At 47.2% G+C, this 22,491-nt stretch overlaps 1 protein-coding gene across 1 annotated transcript in view; it reads right to left on the minus strand.

Annotated features, from left to right (window-relative positions):
* SCARA5 (scavenger receptor class A member 5) overlaps positions 1-22,491 on the minus strand; it is a 122,120-nt gene that overhangs the window by 67,098 nt on the left and 32,531 nt on the right. The gene's annotated exons all lie outside the window — the stretch shown is intronic.

A 22,491-nucleotide genomic window follows, 5' to 3' on the forward strand; every position in this document is an offset into this window, starting at 1 on the left:
TTGAACAACTGGTTCTCCAGGAGAAAAACACCAATCCTGCTTTGTGGTGCTGGCCCGTTTCTGAGGTGTGAATACTTCCACGGTGGCCCATATCAAGCCGCCGTGATGTCACTAAATATGGAGTTGGGAAAAGAAGCACATGACTGGAGTGACTTCAGCACCCTGTTTTCATCCATCTGTAACTGCAGGGCGCAGAGAGGAGGAGGACACTGAGCACGGTTAGAAGCCAACACCAGCATTTTTATGATCAGCTTTGTCATAACTGAGTCAGGCCAAGAATTATCAATGGCTATCCACATCACTGAGTGAAAGATGGTTGGAAAACAGTATATTTCTACACAGCATTCAAGGGTCTCCCACAGATTACTTCTTCATTAGAAAGGGAACAGAAGATACCTTTATAATAATAAAGACCAAGCGATCAAGTTTAACGTCAGCAATAAAGTGACACAATATGTCCCCTGGTGTGATGCTCTGAGCAGGATTTATGAAGTATTTCTGTCAAAAATGTTTAACCTACATCTAATCATGTGGAAGCAGTCAAAAGAGCTCAAATTGAAGGACATTCTACCAAGCAATTGACCTGTGTTCTTCAAAGATATTGATGTCATGAAAAACAATGAACGCTAGAAGCCATTCTAGATCAAAGAAGACTAAAGAGATAGGACAACTGAATATGTGATCCTGGATTACATCCTGCAGAATATAAAAAATTGCTATAAAGGACATTACTGGAGCAATGGAAGAAAGTGAATTATGGACTATATAATTGTATTGCACCCACATTAAATTTCCTGAATGTAATAGCTGTAAGTGGTGGCATAAGAGAATATTCTTGTTCTGGGAAATGCATACTAGAGCATTTGGGGGTGAAGTTTGCACCAATGGTTCCATAACAATAAAAAGAGTAATTACAATGGTGGTGGTTGGGGGGGTAGAATGTAGCCTAATGTTAACAATTGATGAACCAAGATGAAGGGTATATGTTGTTCACTATATAATGTTTCCAACTTTTCTGTAGGTTTAATTATTTTCAAAATTAAAAAATCAAAAAGAAAAAAAATGACCAACACTGAGGAGTTGTGGAGTCTAATCTGCATGAAGCCGAATACAACTGTCACCTCCCTTATTCGACATATGACGTCTCTATTAATAAAACGTTGATTGCAATAGCTTTTGGTGGGCAGCTTCATCATGCAGTTTTAGGGTTGCCAACCTCATACCCTAAACTTTGCTTTCAAATTGCTGTCAAGTGTATCTTCCCTAGTGCTCTCGCACAGGACCTCTTGCTCATTCATATTAGATTCTCAGGTCTGAGCTGTTTCTCTGGATTTCAGGCTCATTTTGGATTCTGGTTCTGCATTCCTTTGAATTGAATGCAGACCTCTGTGAACCGCCAAAAACATCAACATGCTATCTGGGGTTGAACTACATTTAACAAAATTTATTAAGCACACCCAATGTGCAAAGCAATAGATCGGGTACAAAGAAATCAGCAATAACTAAAAACAATGTGATGGTTGATGGCAGGCTTCTGGAAAACAAGAGCTAAGCCTTACACTTCTCTCTCTTTCCCCCTCCCTCCCTTCCCCTCTCTCAAAAAATCAATGGAAAGACTATCCTCGGGTGAGGATCAACGAAAAAATTTTAAAAAAGAGATGACATAATTAATAATCAAATGTATGAACAATTTTATAAGATCATTAGCTATCAAAAGACGCAAAATAAAATATAATGAAATCTCTCTAAAAATAATGAGGTAAGTGCTACATCAGGCTGGCAGGACTATGGTGAAAACTAGTGTGTTTATACATTGCTGATGACATTGTAAAATACTTTTGAAAAGCAATTTGGCAAAATGTATCAAGAGCCATAAAAATGTTCACATCCTCTGTTCAATACTCTGGCCCCTGGGCATTCAGCCTAAGGAAATCATCCAAGAGAAGGAAAACGCTATAGCACAAAGAAACTCATTGCCCTCTCATTTGTAGCAGCAAAAAACTGGAGTGTCATGAATGAACAATTCAAGAATAATTAAATCATAGTACATCAACTAGATGGACTTGGATGAAGCCCTAAAAATGACAGCTATGAGGTCTGTTATATAACAATGTGGGAAACGCATGAGCTGTAATATTAAGCAAACACACACACAAATAGAAGGATTAAAAGAACACTGGATTATTAAAAAATAATTGACTTTTTTAGAATAGTAAAATTATGAGTAATGCTATTCTATTTCCTGATGGTATTATTATGTTCGAGCAACATAAAGAATTTGAAATAATCATCCATTGAAAGAAGAGGAAGAGGACTGTGTTATGGACTAAATTGTGTCCCTCCCTGCCACACACACACTGTAACTTCCTATATTGAAATCTAAACCCCCAGTACCTTAGAATGTTAACTGTATATGGAGATAAGGTCTTCAAAGAGGTGTTTAAGAAAAATGAGGCTGTCAGGGTGGACCCTGATACAAATCGACTGGTGTCATTATAAGAGGAGAAAACACCAAACACAAGATGAGAAGAGAGACAATCTCTTCAAGAGGCAGCTAGAGGGGGACCATCCATAGGCCAAGGACAGAGGCCTCGGGAAAAACCAACCCTGCCAGCCCCTTGATCTTGGACCTCCAGTCTTCAGAATTGTAAGAAATACATTTCTATTATTTAAGCCGCCCAGTCTGTGGTATTAGTTTATTATGGCAGTTCTAGAAAACTAAATCAGAGCCCTGGCCGGTTTGGCTCAGCGGTAAGAGCGCCGGCCCATGGACCGGAGAGTCTGGGGTTCGGTTCCCACTAAGGGCATGTACCTTGGTTGCAGTTTGTCCCAGGCCCCAGTTGGGGTTGTGTGGGTGGCGACCGGTTGATGAGTCTCTCTCACATCGATGTTTCTCTCTCTCTCTTCCTCCCTCTCTCCCTTCCGCTCTATCTGAAAATAAATGCAAAAAATGTCCTCGGGTGAGGATAAAAAAAAAAAAAGAAAACTAAATCAGACTGTAACAGACAACACCGATAGGCAGGACCAATGGCTATTTATATCCAAGGACCTGATAACCAGAAGACTGGGTGCATTGGACTGATCATTATCAACACCCCCAAGTGTCCCCGGGACCGCGGAGAATCTCAGGAGGTCCCTTTCTCCATCTTCATCCCAGGGAGTGGAAAGTCAGGGAGTTGTTCGAAAACCTTCTGCAGATCAGAAACACTTGAGTGATTTTGAGATTAGAGCCTGGAGATTCTGATTCAGAAATGGGGGGGACCTGGAATCTGCATTTCTAATAACAATGGAAAACATGTCTAAAGAGGAACTGAAGAGCTGGGGCGGGGTGGGGCAGGAAGATGGACTGACCCCCTGGGGTGAGGGTGGGACTTGGAGGAGCTCTGGTGGGTCCAGGCAAGCAGTCCGGGCCAGCATTACTCAGGCTGCCCAGTCCCACCCAAGGCCAGAGGAGAAATGAGCCACCGGGGAGCCACTCCATGCAGCCCAGCTCAGCTTTCACAACTGAAGTTTCGGGACCTGGCCCGGGGCCTGTGGGCTATAATCTTCTTCCCCTTCCCCCATCTGCTCTGCCCTCAACTGTAAAAGTGGGGGGGTCTGGGGCCGGCCCGGCTCTACAGGGCGTCGGGACTGGCAGCCAGCCTTTCGGCCCACTGGGAGGGACAGTGCGGCCCGGGGCCCGTGTGCTCGGGGTTTGTGTCCTGCAGATTTGGGGCCTCTTAAAACTGCCCCTTCCTCTGGGGTTCGGTGGATAACGTTCCCAAGTCCCTCTCTCAGGAGGAAAAACAAACAGCTGAGTGCAGGCGGTTCCAGCTGTGGGACACTTTCCAAGACTGAGAAGAAAAAAAACGATTCCAGCCCCAAACACCCAGTTAAGTGGAGGGCTGCCGAGAGGAAAGGCAATGTCTCCATAACCTCCAGCCTCGAAGAAAATGTGAAAATCCGTCCGAGAGTTCATGTGTTTCTCTTCATAACTTGCAGTGTGGTATCACAGCCCCTTTCGGAGATGTTTGTGTAACACGTACTAGAACAGCTGACATCACGGAAACCCACCCGGCCGGCCTGTGCGAACCGACACAGGTGGGTGGGACAGAGAATGGGCTCAGGACTAGTCTTTGTGGAAAACTGCCCTCCTTCTCCCTCACCCCCAGGTGCCTCAGTTTCCCTTTCGACTTCTGGCCCAGAGGCTGTGCGGTTTGGTGGATAGGGCGGTGAGCCTGGGCAGACTCAGTCCCAGGAGTTTCGGTCACGTGAGAGCAGAGCCTGTCCTGCCCGGCCCGGAGCTCTCGTTGCTGATCTGCATTCCCCCGTGGGCCCAGGCAGAAACCACGTGTGAGCAGTGGGCATTCGTGGAATGAGCCCGGTGAGGAAACAGAGTCTGAGTCCAGCTCAGACCCTTACCACCAGTACCGTTAAAATTTAACAAACACCTATTCACCTGTGAGAACTCAATCTTCCTATCTGTGAGTGGGGATGCTTGTATCTGCCTCACAGGATGGTATAATAATCACGTGGAATAATGGTGTGAAATACAATCCTACTGTGATGTCACGGTGGCATTGGTGGCAAGGGGGGAAGGTGGGGGCCTTCGGCACCACAAACAGGCAGGCGGGGTGTCGTCCTGTGATACCTCCGGTGTGAAGAAAGCAAGAAGAGTGGAGATTAGCAGTAATATATAGCTCACCCCAGCTGACCTCCTCCTGCCTTGAGCACACCCCATTAAAGGGGCTTTTCCCTGTGGAAACTGGTCCACTCGCAGTGACGAGCGGAGAGGACAACCCCTGCCTGACCGTGTTTCGGGTCTGCATCCTCCAATGCAGACGGTGGAGGAGGATGGGGTGGTGGACATGGGTGTGGCCCCAAGGGGTGGGGGCTGCAGAGGGTGGGAAGTGCGGGAGCTGGGGGGAGCTGCCTGGGCAGACGGCTGCCAGGCATGGACCAGGGAAGCAGCAGGCCAGTCCTGGGCAGGCCTGAGGCCACCCACAGGGCCCTGAGCAGAGGCCCAGGAAGGCACAAACATATGTTCAGCTTGTTGGTTTCTCATGGTGAGATGTGGGCTGAGAGCAATGCCACCCTCTGGCTGCCTCTGCGCTGAGTCCTAAAAACCAGGGGAGGCCCAGAGCCAGCAGGAGGGGAGGGCTTAGCGCACTGTCACTGCCAGTCGGAGGCCAACCCCAGCGTCTGAGGCAGTGACACCTGTAAAGGCTGCCATTAAATCACCCATGTCTGGACTTTGCTGAGAGCCAGACCTTGGAGGTGCCAGGAACACATCGCCTACCCAGGACCTGGTCCAGGCCCAGCCTTGTGAGGAAAGCCTTGTCCCCCTCTCGCCTCCCGTGCAGTCCTGTGACACAGTGGGCCTCGCGTCCATGCCTGGGGACACCCCAGCTTGCACAGCCAAGTTCCACCCTCCCATCCTCCCCAACACCTGCAAACAGCACCGCTTTGCCACTCCCTGGCCAGCAACGTGATTTCCCCTCAGCAGCATGATCCAATGGGCCCGGAAGGGAGCTGGGCCAGAAGGAGGGGGTCGTGAGCTCCAGCTGGGCATGTTCTCTTAGTCCCAAGGACTCCTTGCCGTATGGGATGGACTGTGGCCAGATGAGGGACCGAGTGGTCCCCTCTAAAGTATGGGGACAGGGAAGGGCTTCAGTCCAGGTACCTGGATCTCAAGGTGGCTCTAACCTTGTCTCATCTCAGTTTTCCCCAGGAACTATGATGCTGATCCCTCTGCCTCTGAATATATATTAAGAGATACCATCTATGCATTCGTTCAATTAATCCCACTGAGATCTGTGATAAGATGCTTATTTGAGTGCTTAGCTCCATGAGGAAAAACAACAGGTTAAAGTGGACTGAGCAGCTTAGTTTAAAGACCACACCAAGAATTAGCATAATATTAGTAATATTATCGTGTGCTGTGACGCCTTCCCAAGAGGAATGGTGGGTCCTTACAGACACTGTCTCATAGAAGGGTCACCCTACCACTCAGAGGATGGCATTAGGATCCCCACAGAACAGATAAGAGGTTACGTCATTTGCCCAAAGTCGCAGAGTGAAAATGGAGCAGAATGGGACTGGAACCCAAGTCTGGGGAATTCTGAAATCTAGACTAATGTGGACAATGCAAAGGTATTCAAATAGGGTCCCTGCCTTCCCAGAGGTCATTTTAGTGGGGAGTCAGCCATAGAAACCGTCAGCCTTAGTATACGAGCAAGATGAAAGATGAGAGAAATGAATGCAAAAGGGGAACGGTGTGAGAGCAGGTGCCATGTTCTTTTCTGGGACCCAGAATTTTTCAGAGCCAATGTGACTTCGAAGGCTTAGTGCAATAACTGTCGACCTGGAGTCCCTGATACAATCTCTAAAGAACCCCAAAGTACAAATGGGTTTTCCAGGCTGAACCACTGGTAACACTGATAGGCCAAAGCAGTGCCGGGACATGGAGCCAAAGATCAGACCACCAGTGTGGCGACATGTTCTCTCTGGTGCAGCTGCTGACTTGCACAGAGCCACATGATGAGGCAGGAGGAGGAGCCCCATCGAGAACGTGAGTGCACCCCACCCGACAGGAGGGCTGCGCTGATGTGCAGGAGCAGAGCTGGGGACAGAGGAAGCCAGATCCTTCCTCTTTCCCACTGAGTAGGGTGGTGGTGTATCATTTATATTTAAATTTTTCTGTATATTATGATGCATGACATCTTAAAAGATCCTTCTGGCTGGGGAGAATCTGCCCCTCCCTGGGCTAGCCAATTCTCCCGGAGATAGCAAGGAGCCCAGCCTGAGCATGCATTTGATATGCAAACTAACCAGTCCAGAGATGCACCTTCTCGATCTGGCCTGTGCACCCCAGGAGGCCATTTCTCTCTGTCCAATCATCCCAGGGCCAGGTACCAGGTACCCAAATAGCCCAGAGCCCACCCAAATTCTTCAAACTGGCCAATCCTTAACTGGTTACTCTGCACTGTCTCTTCTTTCCTGTGGAAACCCCAATAAAGGCCGTGCCCAAGCACTCCCCTCATTCTGTCTTCTGCCTCCTAACCACCCTGGTGCTCCCCACGTGGCCCTGCGCGGTGTGCCCTGCCTCCTGTCTCTAGGACCTGTTGGAACAAGACGTTTTCTTTTTCTGAGCCTGTCCTGTCTTTCCTCTTGTGGCAGCACCTGACTAAGCACATCACAAAAGAATACAAAACATGGTCTCCTAAAATTCAGCAGAAGAGGAAGCCCACAATGCTTGTAGCAGGAATGAACTTCAGATAGGTACGCTTTCATTCCCTGGCACACGAGATTGAACAGCGTTCCCCACTCAAGTCATGTCTACCCAGAACCTGTGAATGTGGCTCATTCAGAAAGAGGGTCTTGGCAGATGTAATCAAATTACATTAAGGTCCCACTGGATTAGGGTGGGCCATTTGCAACAACATGGATGAACCTTGAGGACCTTCTGCTCAGCGCGATAAGCCAGACACAGGAAGACAGATACTGTATGATCCCACTTACGTGTGAAATCTAAAAAAGTCAGACTCATAAAAGCAGAGAGTAGGACGATGGTTGCCAGGGGCTACAGGGAGGGAGAAGTGGGAAGATGTTGGTCAAGGGTACAAAGTTTCCGTTATTCAAGACGATGAGAGCTGGAGATCTGCAGCTTGGTGGCTATAGTTAAGAGTATGGTCACTCACTACATAACATTTCGGTCAACAACGGACTACATATATGATGGTGGCCCCATAAGATTACAATGGAGCTGTACATTTTCTATTGCCTACAGACATCATACTGTTAGAGTATCAGACAATCCTCACGTGTTTGTGGGGATGCTGGTGCAAACAAACTACTGCCTTGCCAGTCGTATGACAGTTCAGCAATAGGGCCCTGGCTGGGGGCTCGGTTGGTTGGAGCATCGTCCCACACACCAAAAGTTTTCGGGTCTGATTCCCGGTCAGGGTACCTAACCTAGGTTGCAGGTTCAATCCCTGGTCAGGGCAGGTATGGGAGGCAACTGATCGATGTTTCTCTCTCACATCTCTCTCTCTCTCTCTCTGTCTCTCTCTCTCCTGCCTCTCTAAAATTGATAAACATATCCTCGAGTGAGGATTAAATTTTTTTTTTAAAGTAGCACATATGTATGGTGCCAGGTGGGTACTAGACTTATCACGGGGATCACTTCTTAAATTATATAAATGTCTAACCACTATGCAGTACACCTGAAAATAATATTGAGCCCAGTCTGGTTAGAGTGTCAGCCCAAGGACCAAAGGGTTATGGGTTCAATTTCTGGTCAAGGGCACATACCTGGGTTGCAGGTTTGATCCCTGGCCCGATCGGGGTTATGTGGGAGGCAACCAGACTGTGTGTCTCTCTCACATCAATGTATCTCTCTCTCGCTTCCCCTCCCTTCCACTCTAAGAAAAAATCAATGGAAAAATATCCTTGAGTGAGGATGAACAACAACAACAACAATAATAATGATAATATTCAATGTCAACTGTAATTGAAAAAATTAGGTAAGCGGAAAATTTTCAAAACAAAAGTATAGCACATACAATTACGTACAGTCCATAAACTTGATAATGATAATAAGGGACTATGTTACAGGTTTATGTAATTACTAGACTGTACTTTTATTGTTATTTTAGAGTGTACTCTTCCTATTTATATATAAAAAAAGAGCTTGCTGTAAAACAGTATGCCATGTTACTCCGGCAGCAGCCTCGTGCTATCATATTGGCCGCATCTCTTGACTCTGTCATTTTATTTTGAGCTTGATTTAACCTCGTGTTCTGTCCAGTAACATGCCAGCCGGGCTTGTACCGAGGAGCAGTGGGCTATCCCATACAGCCCAGCCGTGCTGTGGGCTGTACCATCTCGGTCTGTGTAAGTGCCCGCTATGATGTGGGCGAAGTGAACTCGCCTGACAGTAAGCGGTGTGTGACTGCAGCGTATGAGATGCTTGAAATCTGCTAAGAGAACAGATCTTACATGTTCTCACCACATACATGTCCTCACCACACACACAGCAAGTGGTAACAGTGTGATGGTTATGTTAATTCCTTTGATTGTGGTGGTCCTTTTACAATATATACATATATCAAAACATCACATTGTACACCATAAATATATACCATTTTTAATTTGTCAATTATATGTTGATAAAACTGGGCGGGGGGGGGGAAGATAAAAGTAAAAACAGTTTAAAGGAAAACGGAGCATTTGACTTACTCCCTTTACTCTCAAATAATGACTTGACTCCCAGAGAAGGAAGACGTTATGGAAAAAAAACACAAAAAAACAACTTAGCAAAGCTGTGAGCTTGGAGAACCAATGGAGGCACCAGTGAGCACGTCTGGGTCTGAGTGGCATCTGGGACTCCTGAGGAGGGTGCTTAGGAAGACAGGCCTTCCCGGGGGATCAGGACTTTAGGGGGTCTGGAGCCTTTGAATACAAGTTCCCATTTGGCCAGAGAGGCAGGGGAAACCCTGAGCGGCTGGCTTCTCCTAGCTAACGGTCAGGGGTGTCCTCTAGTCCCTGGCTCCAGGGAGCCTCTGTTGGCAGCATCTGACACCAGGTGGGGGCAGCACAGTCACAGGTTTGGAGAGGGAGTAAAGAAAGCCATGCTTGCCCACCTGGGAGTGTGCTGGGGGCTCCAGGGCAGTCACACAGGGTGCTGTGGTCTCGGGGTCACAGAAGGATTCCATGGCTTTTTCAAAGGGTGGTTTTATTAAAACACCAAGAACGTTAGAGGAAATTGACCACAGTTGTTTTCCTTCTCTGCGTTGCCTGCCACCCTCCCTCCCTTCTTTGGTCTGTGTACCTACTTGCACCATTGCACTTGGAGAACCTTCATGCAACCGGGCAGTCTTTCTTCCCTTAACGTTATTTCACAAACATTATCCCATGTTGCTTCACAGCCGTCATTTGGAAAGGCTGTGTAATATTCCTTTGTGTTGATTTACCACAATTGAGCTAAACAACCCCCTAAGGTTGGACATTTATATTTTTTCCAGTTTTGAGTGATGGTGAAAAACGTTAAGAGTTTTGTACACGTGCCTGTCTTCCTCCTTTGTAATCATTTCCTTGAGACCCATGGGGTAGGATTTTTGAGCTCAAGGGTACAAAGGGCTTTTATAAATGCTGAAGGGACATGGACTTCCTCAGGACAATCTGCTTGTTTATTCTTGCTCAGTGGCCATGGCTAATGGTCAGGGGACAAGTGTTAATGGGTAGGAGACTCCTTTCCCCAACTCCTCCCGGAAAGATGCAGTTTTTCCAAAACCCTGGCAGATAATATGTTTCACAGAGAACCACTGGCCAGATCGCACTGTTGTTAACAACAGTAAGAAGGAGAAACAACGCACTTTGCAGAAGGAAACCCTCCCACAGTGAGTCAGCATGGCCAGGGCTCTGTGATTCCCTCATTTCCCACCCTGGGAACTGGTACCGGAGCCTCCAGCAAGTCACTTCGGATCTCTTCACTGCCTCCCCCACGCTCATGCAGGTGCTAAGTGGGGCTCCAGGGACCCCTCGTTGATGGGATCTCTGCAACACGGAGCAGAAAGAAGCCAGCACCCACTAGATGACAGCTGAGCTCACACTGATGCTCTCCTCAGGGAGAAGCTTGCAGGACCTTTGGGAGATGCCACTCATGTCCCTTGCTCTGGAGCAGAGCCTGGGCCCACATCTCTTCTGGGACTTCCAGAGGAGGGGAAGCTATGGATTGGGACCACACCAGCAGGGTGAGACGAGCATATAGGAAGTGTCCCCCCACCCCCAGTCCCAATTCCCTGTATCCCTCGGATTGCTCCCTAAAGGCCCTCAGGGAATGAGGGGCTCTCACAAAGCAACACAGAGAAGGCAGAAGCCAAGGGGGTGGCTGTTGACCATCAGGCCACAGGGCTGCCAGCTGGAAGAGCAACTGGGGCCAAGAAGACTTGGGTTTTCCATCTGGGAGGGACTTCTCAGAGATGAAAGGCATGAGGACATAATCCCAACAAGACCATCTGCCCGGAGGCCACAGCAATGGAACCACCCACCTTCACAAATTGAGATTGGCTGGTTGTGAGAGAAACTCTGTGCCTTATCTCCCTTCCTCCCAGGACCTCCCACCACCTATTTGAGACATGTTTCTACGAGAAAAGTATCCATCGTTCATTTGATATCCAACTTGATCAGGGTGTCCTGTGTTTTTATTTGCTGACTGTGACAACCTACATGGGGGTAGTCTAGGGTTTGCAAACTCAGGTTTGCCTGATGCCAAAATGGGAGGGTCCAGTCTAGGGTTTGCTGGTGAAGTGAACATAGGAGGCAGGTGAGATAAATTTAGGAGGATTCCTTGGTTCTTGGTTAATACAACTGGGTAGACTGTGGTGTCGTTTATTGAGATGGAAAAAAGTAGGGGAGGGAAAAATCAAGAGTTCTGTTCACCTGTTGATTCTGACATGCTTATTAAATGACAAGTACAATTGACAAAAGTAGGTAGTTGAACATATTAGTTTGGAATTCAGGGCAAAAGTTAGAGGTGGGCCCTGGCTAGTGTGGCTTGATTGGTTGGAGCATCATCCTGTACACCACAAGGTGGCGGGTTTGATTCCTGGTCAGGGCACATGCCCAGATTACGGGTTCAAGCCTCCATCAAGGTGCATACGGGAGGCAACCAACGATGTTTCTCTCAGATTGATGTTTTTCTCTCTTTCCCTCTCTCTCTTTCTCTTAAAAATAGATGCATAAAAATGTCAGAGGTGGAATACGAGGGAATTTCCTACAGGTCATCAGGAGCAGAATTCAATGAAAGAAGAGAAATGACCAAGGACTGAACTCCTAGCTACTCAAAGTTTTAGAGGTGAAGCAGGTGGGGGCAAGACAGGAAAGAAGACCAATCACTTGCTTCACTGAATTACATCGGAACTTCTCAGAATGTACTTCGTGAGATTTACAGGAAAACATTTATTGAACCCATGGTATAAGACAGGCATCGTGCAAGACACGTTATGTGTTATTTCAGAATTGTCACAATACTGATACGTGATCATTATTATCCCCAGTTTAATGTTTTGTTGTTTTTTTTTAAATGAGGCTTAAATAATTTCCCCAGATCGCAACTTGTAAGTGATCAAGCTGACATACTGAACTCAGGTTTGCCTGATGCCAAAATATCTTTTCTTTTCCCTACACTGTGTTTTATACTTTATTAATTATTATTACTATTATTATTTTATTATGCATATCTGCTCTCTAGTTGGTGCAATCTTCATGGTAGGCCCCTCTCTTTATTCCTCTTCCAATCTTGCTGTGTCTAATAGTGCCAGGCCCTTGGGTGGGGGCAGACAAGGCACAGTGCCTATAAGATGGCTGCAGAAATTCCAAGGGCTTATGACTTTTTCTCTCCCAATGGGTGGAGAACAAGAACTTATTAGTTGCTCAGCTTCCATCCCAGTCCAAACTCAAAACCATCAGTTAGCGATGAATATCTGCTTGCTAGCTCTGGAACACACTGCAGCTCCGGAACACACAGCAGAAGACAGAAGCACAAAGCAGAAGGAAAGGTGGGTTTTGAAGGTACAAAGGCAGAGCCATGAACAGGAAGAGGCGAGCTGTAGAAGGAAAAAAGAAATGGACTCTAGCCCATCCCTATCTTTTTTTCCCCTTAAATAAGAAAGCTCCTTTTCTTAGCAAGATCTGGGTGCCTCTAAATTTTCCTCCAGTCCTGGCTCCTGGGATAGAAATGGAAGCAGTTGGCACGCCTCTCATTTCCTGAAGAGCCTAGTCAGATGAGGGCTGGATTCTGGTGCGGTTGGTGGAAATTAGACTCAATGATTGTCACCTAACAAACACTGATGACACTTAACTGCATGCTATGGATATTGTAGGCATTTTACATGGATGGATTAATTTAATTTTCACCACAATTCTTTGAAGTGGGAAGTGTTACCACTTCTACTTTATAGATGAGGACACTAAGGCTCAGGTAACCTGAAGGACTCACCCAAGGTCACGCAGTAAGTGGCAAAGCCAGGATCTGAACCCTGGCAGTCCGACAGTGCCATTCGCTTCACTGTTGGGCGATGGATACTGTTTCCAACGGGAGTCTGGGGTAAGAGCAGTCCCAGCTGTGGGGCCTGGGCCAGCACCGGCAACTCCTCTGAGCCTCAGTTTCCTCATCCTTATGCTGTAAACTCTTCTCTGGATTCCTTCGATGGTTAGGAGAATGACATAAAGTATATGAAAATCCTTTGAAAACTATGAAGCACGAGCCAGAGGTAAAAGATAAAGAACTAATTAATGGTCAGTAGAAGCCTAGTGGAGGTTGGGGGTTGGCAAACTTTTTCCGGAAAGGGACAGGAAGTAACTCGGTTAAGCTCTGCAGATCAGACGGTCTCTATTATAACCACTCAACTCTGTCATAGACCACCCATGAAAGAATGAGCGTAGCTGTGTGCTGATAAAGTTTTATTGGCAAAAACAGGCAGTGGCCAGATTTGGCCCTTTGTCTAGACTCTAGAGGAAGGACTCCAGCAGGATGTCGCTGAGAGTGGTCCGCTGCCCTGTCCTATCTAATTATTGTGATGATTTGGATGAAGACCCAGAGAGCTTCCTGTCAAGTTTTCAGGCCATCTCCCCCATGCCCATTTTTCTTACCGGAGTGGGGGTTGGAGGTGGCCATTAAAGTCAGAGAGATAGGAAAGGCCCCTCATTCTGGGCAGTGGAATCTCTTGTGGAGAAATCAAGGTATCAAAATTCTCTTCTTTCTTTTTCCTCCCACTGCTGAGGAGCTAAGGTGAGACTGGGCCACCTTCTGCTGGGGAAGCTCTGTTCGCTCAGAAAAGTCCCCAGCCAAGGAGGGAGGCAGAGGGAAAGGCAGTTTCTCAGATGAGCCCTTTAGGTCAAGGTTTAGGGAAGAACATTGGTGGAGGGTCTGTGAGGTGACCCCAACTCACCTCACCGGACAGTAACATATGTGCATGGGCTGACATGCCCCTTGGTCACGTCCTCCTGGGAACCATGCACAAGGCCACCTGGGGTTGGGAGACTGGTTCAGACATGTTCAAACATGTTGACCCAAGGCTGAAAGGAAAAGCTAAATGACAGATGTCCAAATCCAGATTGAAACTGACCCAACAGGCTGCAATACTTGGCAGAAACCAGAGTGATGACATATCACTAAGATTACTAACAAGATCCACATTGAAGTTCAAGCAACAACAAAACCAACAAAAGCCAATTGTACTGACATAAGATGAAGGCGCTGTCGCTGGGCGGCGTTTCCTTTGAAAGAGATCTGGTGTTCCGGTGGGGTGGAGAATGGCCATTATTATCAAATGGCTGCATAGTACTCCATCCGTTGGATGTGGGGTCATGGATTGCAATGGGTTACCACTAGAAAGGCTTGTGCAAATTTTGGGCTCCATCAGCATACATGCACGTCAAGATCAAAGTTGGTCACAGCCCGGCACACACTGCCCTGGCCAGAACACACCAGCTGTACTGTGTCTCATTCCATTTACCACTCAAAAGTGGAGCTTGTAGGGTGAGGATGTGTGTATAGGGCCAAACATTAACTGAGCACCTGCTATGTGCAGGGCATTATTCTAGACACTGGGAGCACACAGGAGGACCAGACACAGTGTCTTATCGTGAAAGGGCTTTCTTTTGGGCTGGAAGGGGGTAAGCACATGCACTGATACCTTCAATGCAATGTAGCAAGTGTGCAGATAGGGGCAGACACACACAGGGGTCTCCAAACCAGGTCTAATGAGCTGCTGTTGAAGGAACTGGTGTTTTCAACTCACTGAAGAACACAAGAATGAGGAGAAAACCTTATTGTGAGCTGTTCCTGCAAGAGGAACTGGAAACCGCATGTATGGGATCGTCGAGGAAGATCAGCCAAAGGTTTCTGTCGCTTGTGGCTGTTCTTCAGCAGAAGAACAATACCCCGTCTGTCTGGGAAAGTGGGAGTGAGGCTCGCGCCCTTGGGGGGACATCGTACATGACGTCCTCTGAGGCCCCTTCCAAGGCTAAGCTCCCGAGTGTCACGAGTGGGACCGGCACCCGGGAGCCGGCTTGCTTGCTCTCTCCGCCGAGGAGCCACAGTGCTGAAAACACCGCCTGCTTCTTGACATACTGAGCCCTGCACCGTCACAGCAAACCCAGGGACCTTCAGACAGGGTCTCTAGGCTTCCCTGTGTTTATTAGAAATGTGTGAGCGATGGGAACAGGGCCTCCCAGCACCCAGAACACACCAAGATCTCTCTGTTTAGAAGCAAAACCACTAGGTGCCCAGGCTAAATGAGTAGGCATCTAATCCTTTGCTATTCCGAGAGCAAAATCCCTCTGATTATTCCTGTCATGATGATGATAATAAAAGCATCTAATATTGATTGAGTACTTTTATGTGCTAGGCACTAAGAGTTTTCACATATTAATTCATTTAGTCCTCACAACAGCCCTATGGAGTAGGTACCATTAGGATCCTATTTGATAGATGTGGAAACTGAGAATTTGAGAGGTTAAATAATTTGCCCCAAGATTATAGAACCATTCAGTGGTACAGCCCAGATTTGAATTCAGAAGTGTACCCTCCAAGCCCATATCCTAAAGATAATATAGCTATTCTCTTAGAAAGTAAAGACACATAGAATAACAGAGCAATCATTTAGCTCCTCGTTTTTCAGACTATGGCTTATACCCCATTCATGAATCATGAAATAAATGCATGGGTTGTGACAATTTTTAAAAAATGAACAGAACAGTCTGGCCAGTTTGGCTCTGTGGTTGAGTGTCGACTCATGCACCGAGAGGTCGCCAGTTTGATTCCCGGTCAGGACACATGCCTGGGTTGTGGGCCTGATCCCCAGTGGGGGGCATGCAGGAGGTAGCCAATCGATGTTCTCTCTCATCGATGTTTCTGTCTCTCTCTTCCTCTCCTTTTCTCTCTCTAAGAAACCAATAAAGAAAAAAAAAGAACAGAAACAGAGTAGAAAATCATCGGCATGTATCATACGTTTAAGACTATTTCTTGTGTATATGTGTGAACATGCGTGAACTCATTGTGATGTAAAATACATTTCTTAGCCCTGGCCGGTTTTGCTCAGTGGTTAGAGTGTTGGCCCATGCACCCAAGGGTCTCAGGTTTTATTCTAGTCAAGGACACATACCTGGGTTGCAGGTTCAATTCCCAGCCCTGGTTTGGGCTTGTGCGGGGGTCAGGCAATCAATCTCTCTCTCTCTCTCTCTCAATGGAAAAAATATCCTCCAGCCTGGCCAATGTGGCTCACTGGTTGAGTGTTGGCCCATGCACCAAGAGGTCGCCTGTTTGATTCCTGGTCAGGGCACATGCCCAGGTTGTGGGCCTGATCCTCAGTGGGGGACATGCAGGAGGTGTTCTCTCTCATTGATGTTTCTCTCTCTCTCCATAAAATCAATAAAGAAGAAAAAAGAAAAAGAAAAATATCCTTGGATGATGATTAACAAAAAGAAATAAAAATAAACAAATATGTATCTTTCTTAATGTAGGTAATGATCAAAAAGTTTGAGGAACACTGATCTAATCCAACTTGCTCTTTTTACAAATGACTGTACTAAGGTTTAGGCATGAAGTGATTTCCCCCCAAGATTACAGAGTGCTAATAGATGAACTGGGACTAAACCCAAGTTTTTCTAACTCTCAGTTCACATCATCAAGCTTAATTGACTGCAAAGAAAGCCAAGAGAAAACAAGGAATAGTACTATTAGTAATGGTAGTACTAATACTGTAATAACAACAATAATAACAGCTGCTATTTTTATTGTGCTTACTGTGGAAACAACCCAATGAGGCAGAGATACTTATTTCTTCCATTTTCGGATGAGGAAACTCGGGTACAGAGAGGTCAAGTAATTTAGCCGATGTCACACAGCTGGTAACAGAGTGGGGGGTGGGGAGAGATCTAATCCAGGCAGGCTGACTTGAAAGTCCATGGTGTTGCCCTGGCCGGTTTGGCTAAGCGGTTAGAGCGTCGGCCCGCAGACCAGAGAGGCCCAGGTTCAGTTCCCGCTCAGGGCATGTGCCTCGCAGTTGCAGTTTGTCCCCGGCCCTGGTTGGGGTTGTGTGGGTGGCAACCAGTTGATGTTTCTCTCTCACATCAATCAATGTTTGTCTCTCTCTCTAAAAAAAAAAGTCCGTGGTATTAAGCAGTGTAAGGTAATACATGATCCTGCCTGTCTTTATATTCTCCCTAAATGCTATAATGCCAATACCGTATATATGATGATGTGCATATTGATATAATTAATTACATGCCTACTTCTTCTACTATTATGTGCTCTTGAGTGGTGATCCTATATTTATCCAAATTCAGATACGTGGCTAAAACTGACATAATCATCTTTTTCCCACAAATAAGTTCCCCTCTAAGATTCCTTGTCTCTTTCATTCATTTATCCATTCACATATTTTAAAAATCATGCACTTGCAGAATTAAATAGAGTAGGCAGAATTGTATTCTAATGACAAAATTGTGTATAACACTCTTTCTTGTTGCAAAAAGGATTGAGGCATTTTATAGGGAGACATAAAATATACGAAGGTAACCGTAGATGAGGACGAGATAAAGGGAGAGCAAATGAGATCATCTAAATGGACGTAGGAATGAGACAAACAGAAAAATGCTTTCCGTAAGTCTAGAGGTTGCTATGGGGGGACCACAGATCTGTCTCCAGATTTTCATTTTAATTACTTTCAAATTTAGACACCTTACAATAGGATGATAATGAACTCCCAATTTGTATTAATTACCTCCTTTAAAGCAATTTTAATTACTCTCAGATTCACAGTCTCCTTAAGGGGAAAATAAACTAATTCCTCACGGAAATCACACTTCCTTCTAAGACAGAAAATAGCTCTCCCTGGGCCCTCTCCGTCCACCTGTGCGATGGGATAAACAATGTCCTCAGCAGCACCCTTACGACAAGCACAGGATGGAATTTCACAGCCCTTTCCAACAGAGTCCCAGCAAAGGCCAAGGGCATTGTGTTCTTAATTCCAAGATGCACAATGCTGTCAGTACTCTGCCGTATGGATGGACACGGGCTCGGAGACACTGTTCTCTGATCATGGAGTCAGGGACAGACAAGTGATCGTGGCACGGGGATCACTTGGTGTTCAGCTCTCCCAGGCTGAGCCTACCCCAAGCATCCCAGCTCTCAGGAATCAGGCTTTCCCTTGCATAGTTTGGCACCTAGCGTTAGCGACATCATTACTGTCCTAATGTGTATGTATGTTTATCATTTTAAATGCTCCCAGAGCAGGAACCACGTCTATCGCATGATGTTTTTGTTCCCATGCTATAGACTGAAGGTGCACGCCCCACCCAGATTCATATGTTGAAATCCTAACCCACAAGGTGATGGGGCCTGTGGGAGGTGATTAGGTCATGGAGGTGGAGCCCTCATTATGGAATCAGCGCCCTTATAAAAGAGACCTCAGAGAGACCCCTTGCCCCTTCCACCAGTGAGGCCACAGCGAGAAGACAGTCATTTGTGAACCAGGAAGAGGACCCTCACCAGACACCAAATCTGCCAGCACCTTGACCTCAGACTTCTCAGCCTCCAGCACTGGGAGGAATACTGTGTGCTGTCTCGGCCCCCCGTCCACGCAGTTTGTTCAGCTGTCCAAATGGACCGCAACACCGCAGTGTGTGCCGCTGCCCTGCACCCACCAAGTACTCATGCCCAAGGCAAGCACCGTGAAGGGTGATGATGGTGACGTCTGATTGCTGACATTAAGAAATAAGTTAATTAAGCCCTGGCCAGTTTGGCTCAGCAGTTAAAGTATTGGCCCATGAACCAAAGGATCTTGGATTCGATTCCCGGTCAAGGACACATACCTGGGTTGCAGGTCCGATCCCTGGCCCCAGTCGGGGTCTTGCAGGAGGCAACTAATCAATGTGTTTCTCTCACATCCATGTTTCTCTCTCTGTGTCTTCCCCTCCCTTCCTTCCACTCTCTCTATAAAAATTAATGAAAAAAATATCCTTGGGAGAAGATTAACAAAAAAGAAGAAAAGAAAGAAAGAAACAAGTAAATTAAGATGTGAGGGGAGCCCTGGCCAGTTTGGCTCAGCAGTTAGAGCGTTGGCCCGCGGATCAGAGAGACCCGGGTTCGGTTCCCGCTAAGGGCACGTACCTCAGTTGCAGTTTGTCTCTGGTCCCGGTTGGGGTGTGTGAATGGCAACTAGTCAATGTGTCTCTCTCATGTCGATATTTCTCTCTCTCTCTCTCTTCCTCTCTTTCTCCCTCCCACTCTATCTGAAAATAATGCAAAAATGTCCTTGGGTGAGGATAAAAAAAAAAAAAAGATATGGGGGGAGCCCATATCTCACCCAGGAACTCTCCCTGGTCCAGGTCTGGAGTCTACATTGCTGTAACACATCAGCTTCCCACCAAGGGAGACCCCAAAATGTTTGCATTTTCCTTTCGGCTATTTTATTTTCACTGTGGAATTCAAGTTCCTCACTGACAAGAAAAGGGAGGAAGAGGTGGTCCTGATGACCACCCTTTGGCACCACAGTGTTGTCCCAGAGTAGTCATGGATAAGACTGAACCTCCTCTGATCCTTGAACCCCATCGGAGAACCTCTTCACTAAAGTGCGCAACTGAGGACCTCCTCACCGCATGATCACTCAGTCGCAGTTCTCTTGTTCATGAAGTTAGGTCCCATAGTTTACACTGTTCAAAGGTGAATCTGGAGCAGAGCAAGAGCATCAGCCCAGGTAATAAACAAAATGGCTTGAAGAGAAAGGACTTGCACAGCCTCCTTGGGAGACGATGGACAGCTGTGGTCAGAGAACCCAAGGATGGTGTGGAAATATTAGAGGAAAGATCCTGAGAGGATGCTGGTCAGGAATGAATGTTAGATGGTAGGGAGAAAGCCCCACAGATGAAACAGCTTGTGCAGTGGCTGGATTAACCTTCTGAAGCTGAGATGATGCATCAACACAAGGTCCAGTATTGGCTTTTATTTTGACTACTTGGATAAACAGGCAAGTTAAGAAAAGCCCCATGTAAGGTTTTGCAGAGTCATATTTTTATATAATTAGATAATATTTTTTTAATATTGAAAAAGCTGTAAGAGCAATCATGGGTACTCCAATCAGATGTTATTGACCAGGTACTCAGACATGGCCCTGAGTTGCAGGAAATACTTTTGTCATCCAGTTGTAAGGTGTATGAGCTTTCACTGATGAGGAGGTTTTGAAGTCTAAGCATGGTTCAAACAGAACTCCTCCTGTCTTAGTCAGCTAGGGCTGCTAAAACAAGATACCACAAACTAGGTGGCTTAAACAACAGACATTATTTGTCACAGTGCAGGCTGGGAAGTCTAAGATCAAGGTCAGGGGAGATTTGACTATTGATGAGGGTGCTCTTCCTGGTTTGCAGATGGCCCCTTCTCTCTCTCCGGTCTCTTCTAATAAGGGCATTAATCTCCCCATTAAGGGTCTCACTTTCATGACCCAATTAACTCCCAAAGGCCCCACCTCCAAATACCATCATATTGGAGGTTAGGGCTTCAATATATACATTTGGGGGGGTAGACACAATTCAGCCCGTGGCACACCCAGTACAAGGTGACCTCAGCAGGGCACTGAGCAGAAGGCCAGGCAAGCTCTGGCTCACTCTGAACCATTGACTTCCCCGTCATCTTGGTATTTTCTGAAAGGAAACATCGCTGGAGGGCTTTCATCGGGGGTAACCTGAGAAAACTTCCTTTTTACCTAAGGTCTTTGGAAACCCTCAGACTTTTCCACTGTGTTCCTAAGTCCTCTCTCTAGGAGAGCGGCAGCTGATGACTCTATTCTTTCACCAGCTACACTCACCAAATCTCTCCCAGAGGCCAACATGATTTTCCAGACAAGAACCTGGGCAGGCAACAGTGGCCATGCCACAGAGCTGAGAGAGAAAGTATGATGCTTTGTTTCACCAGATCAGCTCCAAACCAACCCGCATGTTTATTCCACACAGGCAATCTGGTACCTAGAAGCTTCAGGATCAAAGGTGATAATGGCCAAAATCCTCCCATTTCCACGTGGAACAACTCAGGCAATGTTTTCAGCAGACTGAGAAACCAGGTACCACCTTCCTTTCTGCAACTTCCAGGATGTCATCATAAATCCCGTTCAAACGCCAAGCCAGGAGAAAAGCCTTCCTTCATCATTCTGGACAGCACTGCTTGTTAGAAACTCTCCTCCACTTTGAATGAAAATCTGTCTCTTTCCAAAATCCACCCATTTGTCTGTTTCTACCCTTGGAGGCCACATTGAATATATCTGCACAGCCATTCAGACCAGAAGAGAACTTCCCTCCCCCAGCGAGCCTTCTCTCTCCAAGAGATGGCGCCCTTCCAGGCCCTCCGGGCCTCCAGAGACCTGCTCCTGGGTCCCCACCAGCCTGACTCTCTCCTCTAGATCCTCTTCTGTCGCCTGAAAGTTCCTGTTTCCCAGAGAAGTTGTAATACCATAGCCCAGCTTTCCTGCTGGGCCAAAATACTTTCCAAAAATTCTGGAAATTAGTTATGGTCGTGCCTGCTCAGCCCACAAAACCCAGATCCCAATCTCTCACTGAGCAGCCCAAGAACATGTTCCAATCATCCTCTGGCTGGATAGCATCCCTGGGATTAATCACGCGTTTCCCTCCTTGTTGCTGTTGGCTGCCTTCCAGGTCAGTCGTTCTCGGGACAGACGCCACCCCTAATGAAGCCCTTTGCCCTGAGTGTGGGAACCCAAGGGCGAGGGCAGCACTGAACACCCCATCACAGGGCCCAGGTAACTCTCTTCACTTGACAGAAACAGAGACCAGACCCCGGAGGTCCTAAGCATCTGCCTCAGGACTGCGAGTGAAGGGTCACGTGCAAGGGCTTAGCCTCCAGATTCCTTCGCTAGAGCGAACGCGAGGACCCCACCCTCAGCACTCCACGCCAGCTCTGCCTGGCCGGCAGCCTTGCTCTGACCAGGCTCTCGCATGCCACACCCACACTTCCTCTGTGTGTGCCTCCTCTGGATGACCACGGCACTTGTGTCCACATACAGTCCCTGTGGCAGGGCTCTGTCGGTGTGCCCCTGCCTTACCCCTTAGACTGGGCATTCCTTAAAGGAAGCCCCTGGGTCTCCCTTAGCTGTGTCTCCAATCCTAGCATGGAACCTGGCACAAGGTAGGCACTCATGTAGGGCAAGCAAGGTTGAAATAAATGGATCCCTTGGCTTATTTTGTCAAACCCTACATACCTCCATCGAGAAGGGTGGGCATTGAGCAACCCTCCTGTTGGGTGGGAGTCAGGAGAGACCACCACAGCCTCCATCCCTTCACTATCTTCATCATGATGGATGACCTATGGGCGGTGAACAGGGCTGCTCAAAGCATGGGGCCCTCCATCTGATCCCTCGCTACATCCATGCTCTGCTTCCTCTTGGCTAGAGGATGTGCTCCTAACTCCAGCCCTTCACCACCAACCAGTCCCACAGACAG

This window comes from Molossus molossus, unplaced genomic scaffold, assembly GCF_014108415.1.
Source record: "Molossus molossus isolate mMolMol1 unplaced genomic scaffold, mMolMol1.p scaffold_m16_p_4, whole genome shotgun sequence".
NCBI classification, from domain to species: domain Eukaryota; kingdom Metazoa; phylum Chordata; class Mammalia; order Chiroptera; family Molossidae; genus Molossus; species Molossus molossus.